We start from the raw sequence: 6,012 nt of genomic DNA, 5'->3' as shown, positions 1-6,012 counted from the left end.
CATTGCACACCTGTGGGCAATACATGGTTGCTGACTCTATATAAAGAGCTCCGCCCAGTGCTCTGCGCATGACACGGTGGCAGGGCTGCAAAGCTGCAGGGGAGCAGAGCAGAGGACAGAGGCCCACAGGACATCTGTGTGGACGACTGTGCAGAGAGGTCCAGAGGACAGCTGGGTGGACAAAGGGGCCCAGAGACAGAGACTGGCCTGCTGCCTGCAGACTCAGTCTGAGTGAACAGGATTTTAGTGACTGACCTGCCACCTGGAAATAAAGTTGGGTATAACCCTTTCACCCCAAGAACGTTTTGCTGTCATTTTCTTTGGTCATACTGAATCCATAGCGAACTTGCCCGGGGCTGAAACCCATTGGCAAGACAATTTCATCTACATTCTTCTTGAAAAATGGACAAGTTTTTCAGTTTCCTTCTCCTTTCCTTAATCTCTTTGGCAGCTAAAGTAACTACATGGCAGACAAAGCCAACCTCAGAATAAGAAATGTCACCAGGGACAAACAGGGACATTAGATCATAATACAGGGATCAACTTTAGATGTGTTTTCACCTAATAGCAATCCTAAGTGTGGGTTAATTATAGATGTGTTTTCACCTAATAGCCATCCTAAATGTGTACTTCTCAAATAACATCAAAATGTATATATCAACAATTGGCAGTACTCTAAGAATAGAAAAAATTAACATAGTTGATGCCAGCATTTCTCTCATAATTGGTATAACAAGTTGACAAAAAATCACTAAGAATATGGAAGACCTAAACAATACAACCAAATTGTCCTAATTGACATTTATAGAGCACGTCACCCAACAACAGCAGCTTGCATAATTACTTTCAAGTGCACGTAAACATTCACCAGGTTAGACCATATCTTGGGATGTAAAACTAAGAAATCACACAATGCATGTCCTTTGACTAAGAAGAAATTAAATTATCTAGAAAATCCCCAATTATTTGGAAGTTAAACAGTGCACTTCTAAAAAACACATGGGTGATAATGGAAGAATCAAGCTATTTTTAATGGAGTCAAATGTGAAAGCAACATATCAAAATTTGTGGGTTGCTTCTGAAGTAGTGCTTAGAGGGAAACTTTATAGCATGTAGTGGTATAAGAAGAGAAATATATAAAATCAATAATCTAAGTTTCCATTAAAAAAAACAAACAGGAAAACAAACACAACCTAAAGCAAGTAGAAGGAAGGAGGTAATAAAGGGTAGAAATCAGTGATCTCACTTATATCTGGAATCAAAAACAATGTTGAATACATAGAAACAGAGAGTAGAATGGGGGTTACCAGGGGTGGGGAGATGGGGGAAATGGAGCTGTTGGTCAAATGGTACAATGCTGCAGTTACATAAGATGAGTAAGTCTAGAGATCTGATATATAGCATGGTAACTATAGTTAATAATGTAGTATTAAATCTTGGAAATTTGCTAAGAGAGTAGATTTCAGGTGCTCTCACAAAAATGTTAACTACATGCTACTTCTGTTAATTAACTGTAGTAATCAGTTTTCTATATATGTATCAAATCATGTTGTACACAGTAAATAAATACAATTTTTGTTAAAAATAAAGGACCAATCCCTCTACCTGTGCACAGTATCTCCCCCACTCCTGTCATCTCAAGAATGTTTTCTTAGTAGTTCCATCAGTGTCTCGAATTCTCAATTTTACTCTTTCTTCTGGACATTTCCCAATAGCTTATACACTCCCTGTTATTTCTCCCATTTAAAAAAAATAAAACAAAAGAAAAGAAATACTTCCTGATTCCACATTTTCCTTGATTTTTCTTATTAATTTTTCCCATAGAACAAAATTCCTCTAACAGGTAGGCTATGTCACTGATTCCAGTTTATTTCCTTCTATTTTTCCCTAAAGTCTCCTCTCATCAAATTTCAGGCACTACTAGAGCAAAGCTGCTGTTACCAGGGTCCGAGAGGCGGCTCTGTTACTATAACCAGTGGTCAGTTCTCGGTCCTCGTTTCCTTTCACACATCAACGCACTGTACACAATGAAGCCCTCCTTCCTCTATAGAACACGTTTTCTGCTCCCCCGTCGGGCTTCCAGGGCCACCCTTGTCGGTGCTCTATCTCAGGCTCTGCAAGTTCGTCTTTATCAGCTGAAGTAAACTTGGGCGTGCTGCCAGGTTTCTTCTGCCTTTGGACCTATTCTGGGCTTCACCTATACCTCTCCTCTTACTGACCTCCCTCTATCTAGATTTATATCTCCGATCTGTACTTCTTCCCTGAAATCTAGACTTTTGTATACCACAGCCCACTCAGCATTTTTATTTGAGTATCTAATTAGAATCTCTGACTTACTCGGCCCTTGTCTGAGCTCCTGATATTTTTTCCTCCCATAGTAGTTTCTTCTGCATTGTTCTCAACTCATAAAATAGCAACTCTAGTTTTTTCTGCTGCTATAAGAAACCTTACAATCCATCCTGGACTCCACTCTTTTTCTCACACCCAGCATGTGACCCATCAGCAAATTCTTTTGGGTTTCTCTTCAAAATATACCCTAAAGCTAACCACTTTTCATCACCTCCACTGTTAATGCCTCCGGGCAGCCACTGCCTGATTTTGCTATAATAATCTTCTCATTACCACCCTTGCTTCCGCTTGTTCAGTATCCATTCAACATTCAGCATTATACAACAGCACTGTACATTTAGCCGGAATAATTCTGGCTAAATATATTTTTTATCACGCCACTTCCTTCATTACGAATCACTTCTAACCAGACACAAGTTGCTAGTCTTTTGATGAAGGCTCTGTCCTGCTACCTCGGATCGTTCTCTGTTGTTTCCAGTTCTGTCCTCTAGTCTCTTGGGTATTTTGAGTCACCTCCCACCGACTCCCCACCTCCCATAAAAATGGCTGAGTAGTTTTCTTAGCCTGCCTCCTGCCCGTAGATGTTTTGTATCAAATTACAAAAAGCATAGTCTCTTCATTTTTTACTATCTGACCCTTTTAGTCTAGGCTTGCTTAACTTCTTCAAAAATGTTTTGGATATCTTTATGCATCATTTTGTGCTACACTTCATTGAATAAAAGGCATTTCAAATCTATTTGAAAGAAGGCCTTCTCAGTTTTTGGTCCCTGTATGCTTGTTCTGGGACAATACCACTTAGTGGCTCTACTTCTGTGAAGTTTATGAGATATGTCCTCAAGATCTTAGAAAGTCCATTGAGTAGCACAAAGAGCCTATGAGGGACCATCCGAAACTCTCTGAGGTTCAAACAGGCCCGGCAGTTCCGCACTTGGCTGCATCTTCACCTCGAGATGTTTTACTGGCAGCAGACATGATTTGTTTTCCTCCTGATTCTTTTTTCTAGGGGAGGTGGGATGGAAAACAATTTGGTTTCAAATCCAGGAAGTCCTTGGTCCTTGATATTCCCTGGAGATTTGGCTTGAAAATGGAGCATTCCTTCTTTAGCTCTGCTCTTTTTTTTCTGTACCTTGTGATGAAATAAGTGGTATTTTCAACATTTTAGACTGGCAGATCTGAGAGAGATCTATCAGTTCATTAGATGATACTTTTCCTGTTTTCCATGTTACTCCAGCCCTCGGTTTTGATACGTTTTCATCACTAAATAAATAAAGGTCTCCTTTCCCCCTGCTGCATGTAATATTTTCTCCATTTTATCGACACCCTCTCCAACAGGTTCCTTTCTGCTAAGTCTCTTCAAAGCTCTTCTAGCATCTGCCTACAACCAGTCCCAAGGTCGGTGCCACCTGTTTAGCTTTTGATTATCACCAAACACAACTTCTACATACCAGATTTGGTTCTACTTATTAATGACATATTACAGACCAACTTCAAAATAGTGGTACAAAATAGCCAGCATTTTATCATGTTCCTGGGCTGTGTGGGGGCAGGGAGCAGGCGATAGGGGAATATAGTCTGTCTCAGGTGCACGGTGCGGAGTCTCAGTTCCCGAAGATTCAAACGGTCAGAATGATTTGAATGGGAAGTAAAATCATCGGAGGTTCTGACATCTAACCAGGAAGACTCAGAGGCTGAGTGCAGTTGGGACTGTTGACCGGAACACTTACACGGGGCACCTCCATGTAATGTGGGCTTCTCAGAGCATGTCGGTTGGGTCCTGGAAGGTGCTCTCAGGAGGAGCATCCTGAGACAGCCAGGCACACATGGCATGGACTTGTATGACCTACCCTCAGAAGTCACATAGCCTTGCCTCTGACCTACTGTAACGACTGGCAAAGTCCCAGACCTGCCCAGACTGAAGGGGACGGGCCAGAGACCTTACCTCTAAGTATGGGAAGAGTATATGCAGTTTTGAGACTGTGTTTTAAAATGACATTAGGATAAATCAAAAGCTATCCCACATGCCTACTGTGCCTAATTCTGGGAGAAAAGATTGGAAACAATCAGAGTGGGAGTATGTTTTGGCTTTTACTTTTTTATTTTAACATATGATAAGAAAGTGATGAATTTAGAAAAGTGTTTGGAAGCATACCAGTAGAAAACAAAGGGAATATGGAGAACACCTAGAAATGTGAGGCTTAAAAGGAGATTAAAAACCTGTTTGCTTCTAGAACTCCCACGGTAAGAAATAACATTTTAAAAGCCCTTTAATAACAGAAGCCATATATATGTATTTTCTCATATTAAAAAATCACTCAGGTTTGTTGCCAAGATCATATTAAGGATGCTGATTTCTCATCTAAGCTTATTATTTCAGATATCACAAACTATCCATCATTAAATATAGAGATAGAGACAGGAGATGAAGAAAGAAAAGACACAGGTAGACTTCAGAATCGTAGCTGGGCAAGGACTTTGAACACAATGACCTGAGTAAGGAAACAAGTAAAAGTAAATAGTTGGGGAACCTTCTAAGTTCTGACGATCTGTATTGTCAGAGAAACTGTAAGCCCAGATAAAAGATCCTCTTATCTTCAATAAGCTGAGTCCCTGAATGTGGCCATAAAGAAGGGGATTTTGAAAGGTCACGCTGCCATGCAGGTGAACATGTTCCGAATTCCATCTCGGGTGGTCCTCGATGACAAAGGACAGGGGAGATCCTGTTGGAGGGTGGAGCCAGAAACCACAAAGAACTGTGGAAAAGGGCATTGTTTCAGATAATAAAATCAGAGCTTTACAGATGAATGTGCCCTAACACCAGGGCAGGAGCCTCCACCAGTCCAAGCAAGCAGATTTTTATTGGTGCTGTGTGCCAGTGACGTTCATGTGTGTCTCGTTGCTCTCTCATCTTGAATGAGAGCGTGAGCTGTGATGGTCCTGGCCAAGTCCTTCCATCACATACCGAGTACAGGAGAGGGAATGGGGCTGACAGCATCCCTTCTACACACTGGTCTCCATAAAGAGCTACTTTCAGAAATCCTGAACTTTTGCTGGTTGCAATGACTGGGTAATGCTTTAGATTGTTTTCTATGAGGAGCTGAGTGAGTATATCCTAAGGGTGAGAAAAAGGTTATCTGGTAGTCACGGAATCTGTCTGCAAAATTCAGACTCCACTGCTAGAATAAATACAGAATCATAGCTGGAAAGGGGAAGCCCAACAAGGGAACTCATTTTTCCACCCTCATTGCTTACACATGTGATCATGAAACTAGTTCTCAGCAATAGTGAATGTTTTGTGCTTCGCTTTTAAGCCAAGTTGGTAAAGAATTATGTGTGAAGCCTTCACGATATGTTCCTTCTTCCTATCACCTTGATGCAAGTAAGCATGGCTGATCTGAGCCACGTGTTAAAGCCAAAAATGAAAGGAGACTGGGTCTCTTCATCGCTGCTAGAGAACAGCTGTCTGTCAACCAGCTTTACACAACTGAGAAACAGACTTCCTCCTATGTAAGTTATTGTACATAGGGGTAATTTGTTATATCAACTGGGATTATTATCAAAACAATTTGTAATAAAAGTTATGATGCTAAATTTACCTACATCAAGGGGTTGGAGATAAGGAACTTATGGGGTTATATTATCTAATAGATAACAGGATTCAGTTTG

Source organism: Manis javanica, chromosome 15, assembly GCF_040802235.1.
Source record: "Manis javanica isolate MJ-LG chromosome 15, MJ_LKY, whole genome shotgun sequence".
NCBI lineage: Eukaryota > Metazoa > Chordata > Mammalia > Pholidota > Manidae > Manis > Manis javanica.
This window is presented reverse-complemented; position numbering follows the sequence as displayed.